Source organism: Antechinus flavipes, chromosome 1 (genome assembly GCF_016432865.1).
Source record: "Antechinus flavipes isolate AdamAnt ecotype Samford, QLD, Australia chromosome 1, AdamAnt_v2, whole genome shotgun sequence".
Classification (NCBI taxonomy): domain Eukaryota; kingdom Metazoa; phylum Chordata; class Mammalia; order Dasyuromorphia; family Dasyuridae; genus Antechinus; species Antechinus flavipes.
The window spans coordinates 662,953,859-662,971,061 of NC_067398.1; the positions used below are offsets into that span (position 1 = coordinate 662,953,859).

At 39.5% G+C, this 17,203-nt stretch overlaps 1 long non-coding RNA gene across 1 annotated transcript; it reads right to left on the reverse strand.

The window, feature by feature from the left end:
- Positions 1 to 1,226: 1,226 nt before the first annotated feature.
- LOC127544977 (uncharacterized) lies at positions 1,227 to 12,329 on the reverse strand. The gene is made up of 2 exons (XR_007949575.1): positions 12,126 to 12,329; positions 1,227 to 3,881 (listed from the first exon to the last, which is right to left on the reverse strand). It is a non-coding gene; the product is annotated as an uncharacterized LOC127544977 (long non-coding RNA).
- Between the last annotated feature and the right edge of the window lie 4,874 nt (positions 12,330 to 17,203).

Sequence of the window (17,203 nt, forward strand, 5' to 3'; positions counted from 1 at the left end):
AAAGAATTGTATACGTTTAGACTAGATCAAATTGCTTATTGTCTTAGAGAGGGGAGAGGTAAGAGAGGGAAGGAGGAAAAATTCACAACACAGTCTTACAACAATGAATGTTGAAAACTATCTTTACATGTATTTGGAAAAATAAAATAGAATTGAAAAAAGTTAATCGATGTTAAGAGCTTATATGGAACTGGGATGCTAGCTATTGGCCCCTAACAGTGGGAAGAACACAAGCAATGGAGACTTCAGCTAATGATATTAGAGAAGAAACACCCCAAAATCTCTCAGGAAACTTCTCAAACCCCTGAATGAATAATGTCACTGGGAAGATGAGACAGAGCATACTTGCTTCATAAAATTTAAAACATGGCAGTTCTTGCCCTCTCAGAAGTTATTGTCTACTTTGAGGATAGGACATATGCACAGATAAATATAATAGAAGTTCCAGTATGAGGCAAAAAAAGAACAAAAGGGACTAGAAAGATTTGAGGATGACTTTTAGCTTAGGGGATTGGCAGGGGGTGGGGGGAAGGCACACAATTTACCAAAAGCACAGTCTGACCAAGTTTCTGTCCCCCTTCAAAAACCTTCTGTGGCAACAGAATTCTTATCCCAGAATCTCAGAACAGGGATTTCAGAGACTAGCCAGTCCAACCCATAATTGACCAGGAGTCCCTTCCATGATGATCGGCCTTTTCTTGAAGGCTCCAGAGAAGAGAAACCCATTGCCCCCATAGGCAGCTCATGCCGTGCTCATATAGTTCTCATCTTTAGCAAATTTGTTTTAACTATGAGCCTAAATTTGCTTCTTTGCAAATTCTACTCAGTGATCCTGAGTGACCCCGCAGAGACAAACAATTCCTTTTTCACATGCAGCCCTCCAGATATTTTAAAAGAGCTCTCATGTCCCTTCCCTTGTTCCTCCTGTGATCTCAATACTCTCTAACACCTTAGTCACCCTCTTCAATATGGACTACAGTTTACCAATGGATCTTGGTAAAATATGGCACTCGGAACTGAATATATTATATTGTGTCTGTTCAGGGCCTGTAAGATGGACACGTTAAGTGGCCCAAAATCACATTAGCTTTTGGGGCTGTCATCTCAAAGTGTTGATCAGATTGAGATGGCAATCCATAGCAACTCCTAGATATTTTTCATAAGACGTAAGATCTAGATATATTTCTTCATCTTATACTTGTAATATGGATTTTTGAGACCAAGTATACTTTACATTTATTCTTATTTAATTTCATTTTATTAAATTAAACCCAACATTGTCATCCAATATCTGCAAATCTGATAAGATATAATCCGTGCCTTCACAATACATAATAATAAAAATGTTAAACAGCATAGGGTCAAAAAAAATCCCTAGGAACTATGCTCAAAAAGTTATCAAACTGTGCATACCCTTTGATCCAGCAGTGTTACTACTGGGCTTATGTCCTAATGAGATTTTAAAGAAGGGAAAGGGACTTGTATGTACAAGAATGTTTATAGCAGCCCTCTTTGTAGTGGCCAGAAACTGGAAACTGAGTGGATGCCCATCAATTGGAGAATGGCTCAATAAATTGTGGTATATGAATGTTATAGAAGATTATTGTTCAGAAAAAAATGACCAAAAGGATGATTTCAGCTACACCCAGAGAAAGAACTCTAGGAGATGATTATGAACCACTATATAGAATTCCCAATCCCTCTATTTTTGTCCACCTGCATTTTGATTTCCTTCACAGATTAATTGTACACTATTTCAGAGTCTGATTCTTTTTGTACAGAAAAATAATGGTTTGGCCATGCATACTTATTTTGTTTTTAATTTATACTTTAATATATTTAACATGTATTGATTAACCTGCCATCTCGGGGAGGAGGTGGGGGGAAAGAGGGGAAAAATTGGAACAAAAGGTTTGGCAATTGCCAATGCTGTAAAATTATCCATGCATATAACTTGTAAATAAAAAGTTATTTTAAAAAATCCCTAGGACATTCCACTAGAGAATTCCTTCCAAGTTGATGTCAAACTATTGATGGCTATTCTTTGGTTAGAAAAGGAAAGACACCAGTTAAAAGATTATTTCTATAGTGAAGAAAAGTGATAAGGTTTGAGCTAAGATGATAATTCTGTAAGTGGGAGAAAGAAGACATATACAAGAAATTTAAAATGAACAGGACTTAATAACCCGTTAGATGTGAATGAAGAGAAAGAGGAATGAGTGAGAGAGTGAAGAATCAAAGATCTCTGAGTTATCAAGCCTGAGTACCAGGGAGAATCAGAAGATCAAACATTTAGAGTTAGAAGTAATCTGGAGGGTCCATCCAACCCCCTCATGAGAAAATTGAGGTAAATGGGGTTAAGTGACTTGACCAACATCATACAAGTATTGTCAGAGACAGAATTTTAACTCAGATCTCCTGACTGAAAATTTAGAACCTCTTCCACTATGCTACATTTCTGCCCAATGGTGATACTTTCAGGAGAAATAAGGAAAAGGGGGAATTAAAAGGATGTCATTTAGAGGAGGGGCCAAGGGATTCAGACTTGGACATGTTGACTTTGAGGTGCTGATGGTCTAGTACTCACAACCAGTTGTTCTTGTTCACTTGTTTCAGTCTCTCTGTGACCCCATTTGGGTTTTCTTGACAAAGACACTGCAGTGGTCTGCCATTTCCTTCTCCAGCTCATTTTACAGATGAAGAAACTGAGGCAAGAGTATTAAGGGACTTGCTCAGGATCACTTAGCTTGGTAGTATCTGAGACCAGATCTGTACTCTATCCACAATGCCATCAACTCAAGACGTTTAACCTGAGAAGAGAAGCCTCCAAGATGATAGATGTGTTTAAATATTTAAAAGGCTATCATAAGGAAGAGAGATCCATGTTGTTTACTGGTCCCAGAGAAAAGAATTATGACGTTTAAAAAAAAAAAAAGATAAATGCAGGTCTGATTTAGAGAAAATCTTTCTAATAATTAGTTATCCTGGAATAGAAGGGCTGCCTAAAGAGGGGGTGAGTTCATCCTCGATGGAGGTCTTAACTAGATGACCACAGGTTGGGTATGTTGTGATGGGGATCCCTTTTGAGTATGGATTGAACTATATGGATTGTAGGTTCTCTTCTAATTTAAAATACTGTGATTTCATGTTTAACATATATTGGATCACTTGCCAACTGGGGGAGGAAGGGAAAAAATTTAGAACACAGGGTTTTGTAGGGGTGAATATCAAAAAGTGTCCGTGTCTGTATTTTGAAAATAAAAAGTTATGATTTACAAAAATAAAATACTGTGATTTGATGGTCACTTTTTATAGGGTGGGCTAGCAAGGGCTTCATGAGCCAAGGGCTGTGGAGGGACTGGTTGGCTCTGAGTGCTAGGAAGGAAGAGGAGCTCAGCTGGAGAGAGTCAGGGTCAAGTGCTGCTCTTAGAAGCCCTGGCTAGTCCTTGTGAGAGGGACAATTACCTTTGAGAGCTGAAATGCGAGTTAGACAAAAGATATCCTGTACCTCTAACATATGTGAGTGCATAAATGAATGTCTATGTGCAAGTGTATGTACAAGTGTAGAAGCTTAAAAATATTCCCATTTTGCAGGTGGTGAAATGGAGGCTAACAGAGATGAGGGAGCATCCGTGTGAGGGCACACACATGAGTGCATCGGCGTGTTTGTGTGGGCAAGGGGGTTGAGGGATGGGCGAGGAAGGGCGGAAATCTTTGGTGGATCCTGATGTGGGAATCCAGCAGGGACAACAGCAAAGCCGGAACTTTTCTGATTAGCCTTTTCCTGTTCTTCTCAAGAACCCCGTGTCCTTCCAGTAGGAGGCCAGACTGATCTCCCCAGGAGGTCGCCTGTTTTTCCTTGTTATGAACATTCTGCTGGCCTGGGAAAAGAACGAGAGATTACAGCATCATCCTGCTTATGCACCCCAGGGCCCAGAGAGGGGGCAGCAGGGAGTCCCACCCCCACCCGCAAGGGCAAAAGGTGTCACTTTTTCCCCCCCGGGCTTGCTGGAAGCCCTCGAACTCAGGCCGCTGGGCTAGGGGACACCTCAGGGAGTCCTCCCTGACAGCCTCCTCTTCCCCATTTGTGGCTTCTGTGCCGCTAATAATAACTCGATTTCCTTTCACAACTCCCAAGACACAGGAAGAGTAAAAACCCACAGCTGTGTGGATATCCTGAGTTCTGTTCTAATTTCAGAGAATGTGACCTTTAGGAAGATCTATAAACAGTTGACAACAAGGTCCCACCATATTCACCTTTTAATTCCCTGTATCACTATTGTCTTTAAGAAATTACACTTTTTGTGTAATTACTAGCTCTTCTCAACAATGTGATGATTCCAAGCAATTCCATTAAGACTCCAGATGGAAAATACCATCTACATTCAGAGAGACAACTATAGAGACTGAAGGTGGATTGAAGCAGAGTATTTTCACTTTTTTTTTTTTTTTTGGTTTGTTTATTTGCTTTTTCTTTCTTGTATTTTTCCCTCCTTTGGGTCTGATTTTTCTTGCATAACATGACAAATATGGAAATATATTTAAAAGAACTGTCCATATTTAACCTATATCAGACTGCTTATTGTTTTAGGGAGGAGGGAAGTAAGGGAAGAGAAAGAAAAATCTGGAACACAAAGTCTTACAAAAATGAATCCTGTATGTTGGACTTAACATATATTTCTACTATGTTTAACATATATTGGACTACTTGCCATCTAGGGGAAGGGAGTGGGAGAAGTGGGGGGGAAAGCAGAACACAAAGTTTTGCAAGGGCTAATGTTGCAGAATTATCTATGGATATATTTTGAAAAATAAAAAGCTTTAATAAAAATGAATGCTGAAAACTATCTTTACATGTATTTGGAAAAAATTTTTTTTTTTTTTTACTTTCAGTAGTATTTTACTTTCCAAATAAAATACTACTGAAAGTAAAAAAAAATTAATTTAATTTAATTTTTTGTAAAAAAAAAAAATCACAATTTTTTGACCCCAGGTTTCTCTCTGAATCAAAGAGATGAAGATGATAAGGAGTCAGCTGACAGATAGAAAGAGATTTAGAAGATAACATAAAGACATGCTTTAGATCAGTCCTCAAAACATTCCCTCTTTAAAATACCACTGTCTTTGGTGATGGCACATAGCTGTGATTCACAGGATCCCACATTTTATGAAGAACTGCATCTGGAGGCAGAACATCCTCATTTCTATCCACGAGGTGATACAGCTCTCCAAAGGGACACATAACACAACAACAGTGGAAGCTATGTCTTCCAGTAAGTTAAGAAGGAAGAAATCAAGATAGGGAAAAGTGGGACAGAAACCCCTGGGAGCACACCTGCTCTTGCCTCTTTGTCCTTCAGCACTGGTTCTCACAACCAGTGCCATCTCATCACAGAATCACAGATTCTTGGACCTGAAGGGAAGCTTTTGGGATCTAGTCCGACCCAATCTTAGAAAAACTCTACGAGGTTTCCAACGAGCTGGAGAGCCCTTGTCCAGAGGAGCTGGACATCACCTCCTGATGCTCTGTGATCTCACAATGCAAAAACAGAATCGACATTAAGAGTTCACTGCAAATTCAATAAATACTTGCTGTCTGCTTCTGTGCAAAGAACAAGGCTCCATGGTGTATTTAAAAAGACAAAAATATAAAACAGCCCCAGGCCTCAGAAGCGTACATTCTGCTAGAGTGTACAACCTGCAGACAGGTAAGTAACTATAAGATTATTCGAGTTGGGCAAAGGAGGACCAGGAAAAGCTTCCCACAACACACAGTGGGAGATCTGAGACTGGAAGAAAGCTAAAAATGGTACAGTGCAGAGAGTGCGGAATCTGGGGTTTGGAAAACCTACCTTCAAATTCAGTCTCAATCACTTCCTAGCTGTCTCACCCTGGGCAAGTCCCTTAACACTGTTTGACTTGGTTTCCTCATCTGTAAAAACAAGCTGGAGAAGGGAATGGCAGACCAGTCCAGGGTTTTTGCCAAGAAAACCCCAAATGGGGTCAAACAAGGCTGCAAAACAACTGAATGACAAGGATTCTAACAGGTGGGGAAAGCACACGAGGTGTGGAACACACCTGGACAAAGGGAGATGGGATGTTGAGTCCAAGAACCAGTATCAGTGGAACATATAATGCATGAAGGACAGTAATGTGAAATATCTGGAAAGTGAGCTGGAGGCTGATTGTGGAGGGCTTTGAATGCCAAGCTGAGGAAGAGTTTGCAATTTTCTCAATGGCACCAGGGCTGCTATTGAAGGTTTGGACCAGAGGAACATGCTTTTGGATGAGCTGGATCCTGCCGACTGTATTCCTTTAACCCTGGATCCCGGCAACTTCACCATCCTATAAGATGGCATCAGCTTTGGCACTCATACTTCATCAGCATCTTCTGTCTCAGGTTCCCCTGCTTGGAGGGCAAAGAGCCATATCCTAAACCTCCATTTACTCCATCTCTTCATTTCTCGTCTGGCTTCCTTCCTTTGGATTTCTCCCCTTAACTTCTCCCACTCTCTCCATTTTTCAGCTTAGCTCTGTATTGTTCTTCTCTACTAATTTGTAAGCTCCTTGAAAGGCAAGAATTATCTTTTTTTCTTATATTTATCCCCAAAAGTTTGCACAGTGCTTGGCACTTAATAAATGTTTATTTATTAAGTAAGCAATTTTATTTGTTTATTCATTTTGGAAATTTATTTATTAAACAAACAAAAATGTATTAGGTGGTTTAATGGATAGGATGCCTGCATGGAATTAGGAAGACTCATCTTCCTAAATTCCATCTAATCTCAGACACTGATTTGCTGGGTGACCCTGAACAAGTCACTTAACTCTGTTTGCCTCAGTTTCCTCCTCTGAAAAAATGAGCTGGAGAAGGAAATGACAAAACCCTCTAGTATCTCTGCCAAGAAAACTCCAAATGTGATTATGAAGAATAGGACATGACTAAAAACAATTGAAGAACAACAAATATTTAATGACTGACTTACTGGAAGATGGATTGGAAAGTGGAGAGACTAAAAGCTGTGAAATTGTCCAAAAAAGAGATAATAATGGTCTAAACTGGAGTGGAGACCACATGAACAGAGAGAAGGGAACAAATGTAAGAAAATTATGGGACTAGAATTGACAAGACTTTCCAATTGATTGGAGAGGGAGATAAAGTCATCAAAGATGAAGTCATAGTTTTAAATTTGGATATCGGTAAAAAGAATGATGCTTTCAATAGGTAGAGGAAATTTTAAAGTCGAAGAAGATTTAAACAGGAAGAGATTGAATTCTATTTTGGACATACTGGATGAAGGAATCTTAGTGGAGGTAACCCAAGTTCGTGATAGGGGACTGTCATTCAAAAGAAAGAGGACATCGGGAGCTATATATGTATGTGTGTTTATGTGTATGAATGGACATATTACATTATATGTGAATATGTTTGTGAATACATGGATGTCTGAGTTATTGTATTATTGCTTTCAAGTGCCATATTATAAGAAGGAGACTGACATTTCTGCTCCAACTTCCCACAGCTCTCCTCCAATCTCCCACCCACTCTCTCAGCTGAGAACCATTCACTCTCATATTTCACATCAATCAGATGTCTTCTCCATTATTTCCTCTTTCACCACTGTCACATGAAAAGGTGACCTTCAAAGGATATGAACAGACAATTTTTAGATGATGAAATTGAAACTATTTCCACTCATATGAAAGAGTGTTCCAAATCAATATTGATCAGAAAAATGTAAATTAAGACAACTCTGAGATACCGCTACAAACCTGTCAGACTCGCTAAGATGACAGGAAAAAATAATGCAGAATGTTGGAGGGGATGCAGGAAAACTGGGACACTGATGCATCATTGGGGGAGTTGTGAACGAACCCAACCATTCTGGAGAACAATCTGGAATTATGCCCCAAAAGTTATCAAACTGTGCATACCCTTTGATCCAGCAGTGCTACTACCGGGCTTATACCCCAAAGAGATACTAAAGAAGGCAAAGGGCCTGTTTGTGGCAGCCCTGTTTGTAGTGGCTAGAAGCTGGAAAATGAATGGATGCCCATCAATTGGAGAATGGTTGAGTAAATTGTGGTATATGAATATTATGGAATACTATTGTTCTGTAAGAAATGACCAGCAGGATGAATACAGAGAGGACTGGCGAGACTTACAATGCTAAGTGAAATGAGCAGAACCAGGAGATCATTATATACCTCAACAATGATACTGTTTGAGGATGTATTCTGATGGAAGTGGATATCTTCAACAAAGAGATCTAACTCAGTTCCAACTGATCAAGGATGGACAGAAGCAGCTACACCCAAAGAAAGAACACTGGGAAATGAATGTAAACTGTTTGCATTTTTGTTTTTCTTCCTGGGTTATTTATACCTTCTGAATCCAATTCTCCCCGTGCAACAAGAGAACTGTTCGGTTCTGCACACATATATTGTATCTAGGATATACTGCAACATATTTAACATATATAGGACTGCTTGCCATCTGGGGGAGGGACTGGAGGGAGGAAGGGGAAAAATCAGAACAGAAGTGAGTGAAAGGGATAATGTTGTAAAAATTTACCCAGGCATGGGTTCTGTCAATAAAAAGTATTTAAAAAAAAAAAAGAAAAGAAAAGAAAAGAAAAGGTGACCTTTCTTCTTACCAGGTAAACATGGAACGTCCATCCCTTCTTCCCCAAAGATTGCCCCCTCTATTATACCTACTGATTTTAGATTGCTCCCTGTCTCCTGGCTGCTTCCCTACCACCTAGAAATGTTCCAATGTCTCCCCCATCCTCAAAAAAAATAATGCTCACTTGAGCCATCCATTCCCACTAGCCATCATCCCATGTCTCTCTTCTCTTTGGTGGCTAAACTACTCGGGGAAAAATGTGTAAGATAAGTGCCTCCTCTTCCTTTTCTCTCATTCTCTTCTTAACTTGAGAGAAAACTTCGTGGCAGAGTGTGTGAGACCTGGAGTTCAAATTTGAATTGCTGAAGGAGTGAGGGAGAAAATTTGAAATTCAACATTTTTAAAAAGTTGATGTTAAAAAACTAAATAAAAGATTAAATATTACTTTAAAAACTCAACATATTCAAAACTTAACTCTTATTTTCCCTCATTCTTTCCCCTCTTTCTAATTTCCCTCTTACTTTGAGGGTATCACCATGTTTCCAATCACTCAGGCTTTTAATCTAAACCATCCTTAATTCCTCACTCCCTATATCCAATCAGGTACCACATCCTGTCATTTCTCCCTTTGATACATCTATCTCTGACTTTGCCAGCACTCTGATGCAGGTTCTCATCACCTAATAACCTACTAGTTGGTCTACCGGAGTTCTTCCCACTCCAATCCATCCACCACTCAGCTATCAAAGCAATCTTCTTAATAAATGTAGGTTTGACTATGTCTCCCTGCCCCCCATTCATTCAACTTCAGAGACTCCCTATTTAGTCTTCAGTATCAAGTAGGAAATGTTCTGTTTCATAATCTGGCCCCTTTGTACTTTACATTATTCCAGCCCCTTCCTCATAGACAGACCCTCACATACTCTACAATCAGAATCTCTTGCTTTTCTGCACATGGGATGTTCCACCTCCCATCTCCAAGCATCTTCACCAGTTGGAATTCTTTCCTTCTTCCTCTCTGCCTCCCTCCCGACTTCTCTTTAGTCCCAGTAATTTCCCACTTTCAGCCAAAAAAAAAAAAAAAAAAGCTTTTCCCAGTCTTTTTAATCTTACTGCCTTTCTTCTGAAACTTATCTTCTCCCCATATTGTCTTCCCATTATCTTGGGAGCTGCTCAAGAGGAGAGGCTGCCTTTTCCCTTTCTTTGTATCCCTAGTATGTTAACACAGTGTCTAGCACATAGTAGGTGCTTGACAGATGCTACTCAATAGGCTGACTGATTAGTTCAACAGAATCTAGAAGTGAAAGTATACCATATAAGGATCTCTTGGAAAAAACTGGGAATGTTTAGTCTGGAAAGAGAAGGCTAAAAGATCACATGAACATTGTCTTTAAATATCTGAAAGACTGTCATGGAAAAGAGGCATTTGAATTTGTCTGATTGGCCCCAGATGGAAACACTCAGAACAATGGATGGAAATTAAAGAGAGGAAGATTTTTAGCTCAATATAGCAAAAAATTTTCCCAAAATTAGAGTTATCCAAAAGTTTAATGGGTCACTTTGCTGAGTAATGAGTGCCCAGAATCAGGAGGTATTCAAGCAGAGACTGTATAATGAGTTCCCTTTAACTAAAAGTATTCATGCAGAGGGTGAATGACAATTTGTCTAAGATAGTATAGGTGGGATTCCTATTCAGGTAATTAGTTGAGCTAGATATCCCCTTGAAATCCCTTGCAAACATTCTGCTCCCAAGCTGGTCCTAGTCAGGTTAGAGAGAGAATAAGAACTCACTTTAACATAGCTCTGGAAATTTTAAAAAGAACTTTCTTCACCACCATCTTGAAAGGTAGAAAATGCACATTCTCTCATCCCTGTTTTAAAGATAAGGAAATTAAATAACTTGCCAAGGCCATAAAGTATCTGGAGTGGTATTGGAACTCCCAGGTGTCATGTCTCTGAGTCCAGAAGTCTAGACATCCACTATAAGGCAGGATGGGCTCAGAGAGGAAGAATATCCCTGTAGACTTCGGCGAAGGAAAGAAGTAGGGGGGCTTCATTGAGAATGAAGAATTGTAGGATAGAAAATATTGAAGAGGAAGAAGGAAAGGAAGCATCAAGGAAATGGTGTTAGCCAGGGTCCAGAGGGTAAAAAGGGCTGTAAAAAATCACCACTGGCATTATAAATCTCCTTTTCCTAGTTCACATAAAACAGGGACAAATGTATGACTTTTTATTTCTCCTTCTGCCTCCCTCACTGTTTCTGGAAACAGCCCTAGAATATTTGTATGACCACACCTGGCTGCCCAGGAGGAACATAAACACAATTAATGGAAAAGTAAACTGGGCCCCCTGAACCTATGAAACCAGCAGGAAGTACCGATACAAGCAAAAGACATATTGTTCAAAACTGATGACAGAGAGATCACAAAATGTAATAAGTCACCAATATAGCATTAACAATGGAAAGATCCACCTGTAAGTACTAGGAGAACCGTTCCTTCTAGTCCTGCAGGGAACTTTTTTTGCCTGAGGTCTGTAATATGCAAAAATATACATGGACAAAAATTATCTTCAGAATACATCTGTTTTCTGAGATATAAACTCCCTCAACTGACCTAGAGATTCTCGATTTTCTCAAATCCCAAAACCAGAGCCCAGCTTAGGTTAAATGACCCATGGTCATTAGGTTAAATGACAGATTACATGGCTCTCCCAAAAGGAAGATTGCTCACTTTATCCTTAAATCTTAGTTCAATTGCTTGTTTTTTAAGCCTTGTGAATTTGTGTGCTTATACATGAAGCTTGTGGCAGATCTGTGACTTGAACCCAGTATTCCTTCCTCCAAGGCTAGAGCTCTTCCCACCATAGTACCAACAAGGATGGAGAATGAGGCAATTTTTTCAGTCACAAAGTAAATCAGAACTAACTCCCAGCTCAGGACATCTTGGCTAGCTCCCAAGGGCAGGATCACCGGTAGCACTCAAGGTCTAAATCTAACCCTTATTTATACCTCTGCCAGGGCAGAGACTGGTTGGGATACCCAGTAGTATTTAGAGGCATTAGGAAGCCAGTACCAGCTGTAACCTTGTGAAAAGTTGGGTCTCCAATGGCACTTGCCAAATCCTACAAGTTTAAAACTCAGAATGTCAGAAGGCAACAGTCCATCTTAGAGACATCCAGTCCCAATCACTTATTTCACAGAGAAGGGAAATAATTCCCATAAAGGTAAAATTATTTTCCCAAGTCACATATACCTGATAGGGAGACAATATCCCAAACCCTACCACATTTTCCCCTTTTCCCCAGATTATAATAGCACAATAGAACTAGCACTTTGAAGTTTGCAAAACACTAACACAGGCAGTGTTAATAGAGCAGTGAGACTACCTCAGAGGGTTTTTGTGAGGATCAAATGAAACAATGATTGTAAAGTGCTTGGCATAGTGATTGGAACATAGTATGGACTACATAAATATTTATTCCCTTCCCCCTTCCTTACCTGTGTTATCAGATCCTTACGATCTCTTGGAGAGAGGTTTCATTATTATTGTTGTTCCCATTTTATAGCAGAGAAAACTGAGGCAGACAGAGCTGGGAAGTGTCTGAAGCAGGATCTGAACTCAGGTTTTTCTGATTCCCTGGCCAGCTCTTTTTCCACTGGGTCACTTAGCTGCCAAGCATAACAGCTGGAATCCCCAAAAGATGCAGGCATCTGCAGCAAGAAATGAGAGACAGTTTCTGTGACGGAATAAAGAAAGACCTGAGACCCTCACCTGATGGGACTGGGGAACTGGGGGCGGGTTGGGCTCAGTAGGGAATTTGTGGAGGAGGAAGCAGGAGAGTCATGTCCTAAGAGCTCTAAAGCCAATCTCATTCCTCCAGCCTGGATTTCTGTCTCTGTCCTGGACGCCCTCACCCTCTGATTCATCCCCAAAGCTACAGGATCTGTCATTCCTCAAGAATATACAAATAGGCCCAGAGCAGAGGGAGGAAGAGAGAGACTGGGACTGAAGAAGGGGTGAGTGGGCCCTGACCAGGGGGAGCCCAAGCGGCCCATCTCACATTGGATGTTCTTTCTGCCTCAGTGATGGGGGGTGGTTCCCCCAGCTCCCAAATGAAGGTCCAGAAAGTCCATATTTCTTAGCCACGTCACACAGCAAGTTGGTGGCATCTACAGCTGCATCCAGAACCTAAATCTCCAATTTCTGGCCATTGATTTTTTTTCTGCTACATCCCACCCTCATGGAACCAGAGATTCTAGCCCTCAACCTCCAATCCTTAGCTCCCTAGTATAGGTGAAAGTTGAGGAAGGAGACTTGGGCAACTGGGCCCAGGTTAACTCTGAATATGTCTAATTCTTTTTCATCTGGTATAGCAGCCTACCTTCCCTCAAAGAAAGGAGGGACTAGGAGACCGAATGTAAATCAACACATGCTATATTTACTTTTTTTTTCTTTCTTGTGGCTTTTTTCCTTTTGTTCTGATTTTCTGTCCCAGCATGATTCATAAATGTGTATTAAAAATTAATGTACATGTATAACCAGAAAAAATATATTAAAATTGTTTTACATGTAACTGGGAAATAATAATTTTTTTTTTTTTAAAAAGCAGCTAGGGACTCCAGAAAGTGCCTTGTTATATGCAGTAGGATCCCAGGGATCCCTGCCCATAGGACTTTCCCAGGAGGTCTTTAGAGGGAATCAGTGACATCAGTCCCAAGATTTGTTTTGCTGCCTCTCAAGCCTTCCAGCCAGTGGGCTCCCTCACTCCCCCTCTGCTAGAAACCTCAGCCAAGTCTGGCCTGTTGGAGCCACCCAGATCATCAATAACGTCAGGGACCTCAAGGGAAGGGGTCCAGGAAGTTTTTCTGCCCTGGGAGCCAGCATCCTGCAGTCTCCCAGCACCATTTTTGTCGCTTGTGCTGGAACGCAGGAAATCGGAGTTCTAATTCTGGGGCGTTCCAGTAAATGTTTAACAACCAGATCTCCAAAAACTTCATGACCTACTTTAACTTTAATCTGAAGTATTAATATTTTCTCTATCATTTTGTTATCTATTCAATTAACAAAATAATAAATCAAGCACTGATTTTGTAGTATTTGCTGATTTTTAAGATGTGAAAGCTCCCACTGAAAATTTGGAGATCTGTTCTCAGAGCCAGGACCAGCTGGTTGCTGGCCACCCCATTTCTTTCTCTCCTGACTGTTCTGGAAAATTACCTTGATCCTAGGCTACTCTCCTCCCAGAATCCCATTTTCTTCATTTAAAAATAATAATAATAGCCTTTTATTTTTCAAAATATGCAAAGATAGTTTTCAGCATTCACCCTTGCAAAACTGTGTTCCAAATTATTCTACCTCCCTCTACCCCCATCCTTGACAGCAAGTAATCCAAATAGGTTAAATATGTGCAATTCTCCTAAACATATTTCTACATTTATCATGTTGCACAAGAAAAATCACATCAAAGGGTAAAAAAAAAAAAAAAAAAAAAGCAAACAAAATCAACAACAACAAACAACAAAGGTGAAAATAACATGCTGTGGCTCTTTTTGTGGTGGCAAAGAATTGGAAAGTGAGTAAAATGCCCCTCAATTGGTGATTGACTGAATGACTTATGCTATGTGGAAGTAATGAAATAGTATAGTTCTATAGAAAATGATGAGCAAATTTATTTTAGAAAGGTTGGAAAGATTTACATGAACTGATGAACCAGAATACCGAGTACACAGTATTGGGTGATGGTCAACTATGAAAGACTTGGTTCTTCTCAGAGGTTCAGTGATCCAAGGCAATCCCAATAAACTTTGCGTAGAAAATGCCATCCACAGCCAGAGAATGAGCTATGAAACATGAATGTAAATCAACACAAGCTATGTTCACTTTTTTTCTGGGTTTTTTTTTCCTCATGGTTTTTCCCTTTTATTTTGATTTTTCTCTCCCAACATGATTCATAAAGAAATGTGTATTTAAAAATTTAATGGGGGCAGCTAGTTGATGCAGTGGATAGAGCACCAGCCCTGAAGTCAGGAGGACCTGAGTGCAAATCTGACCTCAGACACTTAACACTTCCTGGCTGTGTGAGTCTGGGCAAGTCACTTAACCCCAATTGCCTCAGCAAAAATAAAGTAAAATAAAATAAATTTTAAAATGTACATGTATAATGAGAAAAAACAATAAAAAATTATAATAAAATAACAAGAAGGAAAAAAAAAGAAAATATTATGCTATGATCTACCTTCAGTCCCCAAAGTTCTCTCTCTGGATGTGGATGGCTCTCTCCATCACAAGTCTATTGGAATTGGTCTTGAATCATCTCATTGTTGAAAAGAGCCATGTCCAGATCATCACACAATCTTGTTGCTGCTATGAACGATGTTCTCTTGTTTCTGCTCACTTCACTTAGCACTTCAGGTAATTCTCTTCAAGTTTTTCTGAAACCCCAGGCTCCCATTTTCCGAGCTTCAGGGGATGGTCAGGGGATACTAAAGAAAGACCCAAAGCAAAGTATCTGGGGAAAGAAAGGCACCAGAAAGACTGATGAGGAAACTGGAAATGTTTGATGCAAAGAGGAGATTTAACAGAGAAAGGACTTTCTCCAGGACTTGAAAGCCTCTCCTGAGGGAATGAAATTTGTCTTATTATGTCTGGGCAGAAACGATGAATTCAGGGGAGGATAGAATACTCCAGAGAATCGGTCAGGGAATGCATATTGGAGGTCTGGTTCTGGAAGGTGTAAGACACTTAAACTCTCTGGAACTCTGCTTCCCTATCTGTAAAATGGTGAGGAGGAGAAGATTAAGTTATTCCTGAGGTCTCTTCTAGCTTTAAGCCTATAATCCTAAAGTATAGGTAGAAGTGGTTTGTTTTGTTTTGTTTTGTTTTGTTTTGCCATAAGACAAAACCTCCAAGAAATTTGGGTTGTCATTTTTAACATGTATTGGACTATCTGCCATCTAAAGGAGGGGGTGGGGGAAGGAGGGGAAAATTTGGAAAAGATGCTTTTGCAAGGGTCAATGTTGAAAAATTAGCCATACATATGTTTTGTAAATAAAAAGCTTTAATAAATTTTTTAAATAAAAAAATAAAAGAAATTTGGGTTGTCCAAAAATGGAGGCCCATCAGCTGGGGAATGATTGAATAAGATATGGTATATAAATGTAATGAAACAATACCATTCTATAAGAAATGATGAGCAGGATGATTTCAAAAAGGTCTGGAAAGACTTACATGAACTAATCTGAGTGAAGTGAACAGAACCAGAGAACATCATATAAGGTAACAAGATTATGTGATGATTAGTTGTAATGGACTTGGCTCTTTTCAACAATGAAGTGATTCAAGTCAATTCCAAAAGACTTGGGATGGAGAGAGCCATCTGTGCACATCAAGAGGGAAGACTATGAAGATTGAATATGGATCATAGAATAGTATTTTCATCTTTTTTGTTGTTGTTTGCTTAGTTTCTTTTCTTTTGCATTTTTTTCCTTTTTGATCTGATTTTTCTTGAGCCACACAATAAATGTGGAAATATGTATAGAAGAATTGCACATGTTAAACCTATAATGGATTACTTGCTGTCTAGGGGATGGGAGGGAAGGAAGGAGAAAAAATTGGAACACAAAATTTTGTAAGGGTGAATTTTGAAAAGTATCTTTACGTATATTTTGAAAAATAAAAAGCTGTTCTTTTCAAAAAAGAAGATGGAAAAATAGGTGGATGGGTAGCCAGGATGGTAGTGATTCCCCTACTGTTGGAGGTATTTAGGTAAAAGCTAGAAGCTGAAACTGAAATTATTCTGGTCAAATAATGAGAAGACAGAATTCATTGGAAAAAGCCCTGATCTTGGGAAAAATTGAAGCCCATAGAAAAAAGAGACTAAAGGAAGTAAAGAAAAGCTGACATCTCTCAACAGAAGGTATAGTATTTATTATATAGGTTTTCTTGAAATAGAAATTTATTGATTTATTATTAAATTTAACAAACATTTAAATTTAAAATAAATAAATAGGAGGGGAAAAAAGAAAAAAGCTTGAAATGGAAACAATGAACATGAATTTGGACAGACTTCAGAGATAATGGAGGGTGGAAGGTCCATGGGGTCACCAAGAGTTGGACATGATTGAATGGTCCAGGTAAGAAGTGAGAATGCCCTGATTTAGAATGATGGTAACTGTGGGAACTGATGAAATTCCTAAGAGAGTGGCTGTAGAGAAAGAAAACTAAAGAACTCTGGGGGATGCCCACAGTCAAAGAGAGGGACCCAAATGTTGATGATGCAGCAAAGAATCCCTGGAAGTAATAGGGAGCAAGATCAAAGGAAAGTCAGAAGAATCATGTGAGAAAATCTAAGGGGAAAGAATAGCTAGAGAAGAAAGTGATAGTGTCCAAACCTTAAAGAGATCTGGAAGGTTAAGTACTGAGAACATAAAACATCAAAGCCTCATAAATTAAGAGCTAGAAAGGATCCTAGAGGCTGTTGAGTTCAGAGATAGGGATTTTGTAGGGAACAGGGAAGGAGTTAGTAAACAGGGAAAGAGAAGGCTAGAAGTAAAGGGAGGACAAGCTAGTGGAGGAG